This window comes from Mastigoproctus giganteus, chromosome 4 (assembly GCF_048544385.1).
Source record: "Mastigoproctus giganteus isolate SK-2022 chromosome 4, ASM4854438v1, whole genome shotgun sequence".
In the NCBI taxonomy this organism is placed as follows: Eukaryota; Metazoa; Arthropoda; class Arachnida; order Uropygi; family Thelyphonidae; genus Mastigoproctus; species Mastigoproctus giganteus.
The window spans coordinates 51,529,409-51,535,776 of record NC_143578.1 but is presented as its reverse complement, the minus strand read 5'-3'; positions in this window follow the sequence as shown (position 1 = coordinate 51,535,776).

Below are 6,368 nucleotides of genomic sequence, written 5' to 3'. Positions count from 1 at the left end.
TTTCAAATTACTTAATTGTAGAATTTATTATTTAACAGCATTTTAAGAGAGAGAGAGCATCATTTAAGACCTACGTAGAATACTTTCTAGTCGACCTCTGTGACCTCCTTCTGTAAAACACTTTTCTGTTCCTCTCCAAAGATCTCAGCATTTTGAGAATGACTGGTGTAAATATCCGACTGTTTATAACAGCGATTTCTTGTAATTAGTGCTCTTTGGTGGATTTTATACTGAATCATGCATTTCATGATTATATGTTTTGTTTCTTTAATCTTAAATGTCTTTTTTTCCAATAAATATATGGCCAAAATCATGCTAGACCATGCTCGTATGTTGCAGGCGCTTAGTTGGATTATAATGTGGCTTAATGGCAAAAGTGCAGTTGGAAAATAAACTATTAGAACTAATAATTATTTGTGCTTTTAAATCTAGTGTTTTTTGCAATAATTTAGAACCTTAAAAATGTATAATTTTAGGCAATGAGGCCTTTTTATCTATTCAAATTGCACATTGTAGAATGTGAACTTTATGAACTTTTACATTATTTATATTCAATCATAAAAAAGTTATTTTCATATCAACTTCCTTTAACAATATAATAAATGATGCCTTGAAATTGTTTATTTCAATTTTAACAATAGATATGATGTCTCGCGAATGTTCATTTCAGCTTCGATTAACAATAGACTTGACGTCTCGTGAATGTTCATTTCTGAATTGAACTTTTTGATAACAATGAGTTATGATGATGAATTTGAACTAAAGTTGTAATTTCGCGCGTTAACTATGAAAGAACTTTAGTTATTTTCTTTAAAGATAATAAAACTTTCTTTAAACAATAAAATATACGTAGAAAGTGAACTTTTACATTATTTATATTCAATCATAAAAAGTTATTTTCATATCAGCTTCCTTTAACAATAGAAATGATGTCTCGCGAATATTCATTTCAACTTCTGTTAACAATAGAAATGTTGTCTGGTGAATGTTAATTTCTGATTTGAATTTCTGTTAACAATAGACATGATGTCTCGTGAATGTTCAATTCAGTTTCGATTAACAATAGGAGTGATGTCTCGCGAATGTTTATTTCAACTTCTGTTCACAATAGAAATGTTGTCTCGTGAATGTTAATTTCTGCCTTTTTTTCTATTCAAATTCCATATTGCAAAGCCAAATGATATTGATCAATAAAATGTACGTACAAAGTGAACTTTATGAACTTTTACATTATTTATATTCAATCATAAAAAGTTAAGTTTCATATCAGCTTCCTTTAGCAATAGAAATGATAGACAGGGAATTGTTTATTTCATTTTTAACAATATACATGATGCCTCGCGAATGCTCATCTCAATTTCTGTTAACAATAGAAATGATGTCTTGTGAATGTTAATTTCTGTTTGAACTTCTGTTAAGAATAGACATGAAGTCTCGTGAATGTTAATTTCTGATTGAACTTCTGCTAATAATAGACATGCAGTCTCGTGAATGTTAATTTCTGATTTGAACTTCTGTTAAGAATAGACATGAAGTCTCGTGAATGTTAATTTCTGATTGAACTTCTGCTAACAATAGACTTGAAGTCTCGTGAATGTTAATTTCTGATTTCAAACTTCTATTAACAGTCGAAATGATGTCTCGTGAATGTTCATTTCTGAATTGAACTTTTGATAACAATGAATTGTGATGATGAATTTGAACTAAAGTTGTAATTTCGCGCGTTAACTATGTTAGTTATTTTCTTTAAAGATAAAAATGGCGTAGAAATGGCTTTAAAGATAAAAAATGGCGCTAGCATCGGCGTAGTGTGCTTATACTTTCTGGGATATGCATATAATTTAGACTCTTTATACCACATAACCACGCAGTTTGAGATTAATACAACCTAACTAGAGGATGCTGCAGCAACTCCAAACGGATTTTAAGAACGCTACTCTATTAAAAGAACGCAAGAAGCGTTCGTTAGGATATTTAGCACACTGCGAATAAGAATCGCAGGCTACTATCACCAAACGACTAACCGAAGCTGAATAAACATTAACTGTCATTGGCTATTAGCGGAAGATATCTGTTGATGTGGCGGATCAAGGAGGCGAAGGTCTGTGTGAACTAGATGGGTCTCCACTTCCTTTGCTTCGATGACCACTGTCAACCGCAAATGAGAGGGGGGTTGCCGGCTTTCTTTGTGCGGACGGGATCTTCTCTCGGACGGTCGAAGGCCTAGCGAGTTGAGCGAGCGACTATCAACCAAACGCATCGGGTGGAAAGAGCAACCATCCGCGACGGACAGGACCCTGCCGCTGGCGACGGCGGACGCCGGTTTTCCTGCGAGGAAGGCGCCGCAAAGATTTTCGGCGCGTCGGCTAGTTTCCGTGGAAGAGGAGACATCACAGGCGGTAATGTCAATCTACGATTTTTTTTTTTTTTTCTTATTTGGAAACGCTCTAAGCTTGCTTTTTTTTTTTTCTGCATTTGGTTCAGTTTGCTGATGTCTTTGTGGGATTAGAAGAAACTTACATAAGCATCTCCTGCTTCTGTGATAAGATTAGGGCGACGGAATGTTGTTACGGCTCTGAAAATACACGGCATGAGCGCTCGTATACCTCAGTCCCCGTGACCAACCCCCCCTCCTTCCCCAACTTCTCATTTCCCCAAGCAACGGGAATGGATGATACAACAACTGTCTACGGAACGCACAGAAAAACGCCTACACCCTTCATCCAATGGCATAAAGAAGTGTTGTGGAGTGAAGGGTCCCTGAAAACCGAGATTCCTTCACATAAGCCTACAATTAAAACAGTCGTACAGAGCTTGTGTTGTTATGGAAACACAAAAACATTCGCTTAATTAATGACAGTTCTTGAGAAATAGATGGAAGGAGTAGATCTGCGTGTGATACTCCATCTTGTGTTTCTGTCCCCTCCACTTCCCGCCCAGAAGGTCAATTAGGGTCTTCTTGAGTCACCGCTGCGCAATTCTAGCGTTGGTCCGAGACTCGCTGTACAAAGTCTAACGTGAGAGACAGAAGGAATGTATCCGAACCGAACTGGGTTCTGATGTGGGTTCGAATACAGAAACATAGCAGAATGAATGAGAGAGAGAGGTTGAAAATTAAGACAAGACCAAAAGAAAGGGGAAAGATGGATGAAGAAAAATAAAGGATATATGCTAAGGAAAAGAACGACTGAGAGAAAGAGAGACTTAGCGATTATATGTATATATATATAATCGATTATGTATATATATATATATATATATATATATATATATATATATATATATATATATAATCGCTAAGGAAGAATGAACGAAAGAAAGAAAGAGGAAGATACGGAGGAAAAAGTGAGAGAGAATAGACGAAAGAAGAAGATATGGAGGAAGCATAGAATGAACGAAAGAGAGAATGCATGAAAGAAAGAAGAATATAAGGAGAAAAGAGAGAAAATGAATGAAAGAAAGTGTAATATAAGGAGGAAAGAGAGAGATAAAAGAGGGAGAATGAACGAACTAAAGAAAAAGGTACGAGTGAGACAGAGCGAATGAACGAAAGAAAGAGGAAGATAGGGAAAAAAGAGAGAGAAAAAGAGAGAAACAGAATGAACAAAAGAAAGAGGAAGATATGCAGGAAAGAGAGAAAGAGATTGAGTAATTGCATATAAAATACAGAATAAAGCGAGAAAGAGAGAAAAACTGAACGACTGTGACTGAGTAATCGAGTTCACAATATAAAATGAACAAATGAAGAGAGAGAGAGAGAGAGAGAGAGAGAGATGAAGGAATAACTCTTGTGTTAAATAAAATTCAGACAAACAGGGCGACAGAAAGAAATATAGAAAAAGGATGGAGATTGAAAAGAGAAGAGAGAGAAAGAGGCAGAGGGAAAGAGAGACAGAGGGAGAAAGAGACATGAAAAGAGAAATAGACAGAGAGAGAGGCACACAGAGGAAAAGGGAAAAGAGAAATAGCGACAGAGAGAGAGGCACACAGAGGAAAAGGGAAAAGAGAAATAGCGACAGAGAGAAAAAGAGAGACAAGAGAGAAACATACATGAAAAAATAGATGGAGAGATAGGAGACAGAGAGAGAGAGAGAGAGAGGGACAGAGAGGGAACGAAAGACAGGGGGGAAAAAGAGATATATATGTAGAGAGAGAGGGAAGGAGATTTTTAGAAAAAGAGATGTTTAAGAAAAGTGAGACAGAGATATGAAAAGACGGTGAGAGAGAGAGAGAGAGAGAGAGAGAGAGAGAGAGAGAGAGAGAGAGAGATAAAGAAGATAGATAAAGAACCAAATGTGAATGATGAGGGGGTTGCATGAAAAAATAACAGATTGAGAATAGGAAGGAACTATGCAAGTAAAATCTGGACAGAGATGCGATTTGAAGGAATTTCTAAACTACACGCGACGTATTTTCCAAATTAGGCTGTCCTAAACGCTCGCAATTCGATCAAAGTGGCCACGCAACTAAACTACTTACCCCTCACTATTCCGCTGTGAAGTTGATAAATCCGCACTTATACAACACATCGCTTGGGAGCAGATAGGGTGTGATGGAGAGAGAGAGAGACTGATGTTTAATGTAACACGCTAGGAGTCGCACTCGTGGAATATGATGGCGCTGAAGGCCTCAGAACTACATCTGAGTACGAAACTTCTGGCAGAGGGAGCGCCTTTTTAAAGGAAAAAACCCTACCACTTTGAGAGATTCGAAATAGCATAAAAGTAGACGCAGCAGAAGACCCAAAAAAATATCACTTTCTCTAAAATCTTCTCTTCTAACAATATAATAGTTCGCATTGTTGCGAAAATTCAGCTGACGTCACAATTAAATATCGCGACACTAAAAGCGCCGAAATTGACAACTTCTATTGACTACTAAAACAGAAGATTTTCGCCGAAACATTATCAAAGAAAAGAAACAGCGGAGAAAAGTTATTGATGACATGGCAGCAGACGACACTTGACAGAGTGTGTGAACACAATTGAAACTCCTCAATAGTCAAGATCAATGATCACCTGTATAGGATTCGTCTGATTGCTACAGCCAGACGCGTTAAGAACCGACTATTCTAAACTCGGTATATCTTTGTTGTCAGCCGATAAAATATAGTTCCATTTAATCTTGTTGCCAGAAGAACAACGAGTGGCAACTTGGCCGAAGAAAGAGTACCAGATACTGTCCGCACACTAAATAATTCATAGCGGGTCAGTGAGCGAGGGAAAATCATAAATTATTAGCCCACCACCCACTGCGCAGATATCAAGCTTGATGGATGTGTGAAAGCAAGCCGTATTAAATTGACCTAAACAGAGCCGAACCCTTCCGTTGTGTGTGTTTACTGCGCTTTAAAAAAATCGCACGCGTCTGCTTATTTATAGCTGACTTTGCGGATTTATAAAATTGATTAGTAGAGTTGCAGACTTGAATTCGTTATACACACGAGCCAAACTTGGTCATCATACCTCTATCCTTGAATGTTTTCTCTATTGACAAGTTGAGTTCATAATAGTTTGCTTATAAAACATTCAAGTGTAGCTGTGTTTACCCGAGGTCCAAGGTCCGGTCTTAGTCAAAAACAACTAGGATTTAGGAAGAAATTCTTCAGGATTAAATGTGGTCAGATCGTATTGGTAGGAAGAGAAAAATGCCACTGATAGATCTACATACTCGTAAAAATAATAAGCCTATTTTGAAATAGGCCTATATTTTATGAGGCCTATTTTACATGAATAGGCCTATATATTTTATTGTTTGAATAAGCTTGTTTTATACATAGCCCTAGCCTTATGTTTATGGAAAAGGCTTGTATTTGTATAGTTATTATATGTATATTTTGCTATTATAGGGACATTTTTATAGCTTACACGTGTCTATTTTCTATAGATAGGCCTATGCCTTCTGTAGTTTACAGAAGCTATTTTATGTGAATAACCCTATATGTGTTATAGTTTATTTAGACCTATTTTATGGAAACAGGCCTATATTTTTATACCTACATGTACATTTTACAATTATTGAGGTCTATGTTATAGCTTACATGGGCCTATTTTATATAAATAGGCCTATGTATTTTATAGTTTACAAAGGTTAGGCGAATAGGTCAATGAATTCTGTAGTTTACAGAGGTTATGGGAATAATCCAATACATTTTATAGGCTACACAGGTTATGCGAATAGGCACATATATATTAAGGTTTAAAAGTAGACCTGTTTTACACAAATAGGCCTGTTTTATACAAATAGGCCTATATTTTTATATTTAACATACGTGTACTTTACAATTATATAAGTCTGTTTTGACTGAAGTAGGTGTATATAATATTGGCTATTGCAGACAATAGGCCTATATCTTTTAGCTTACATGG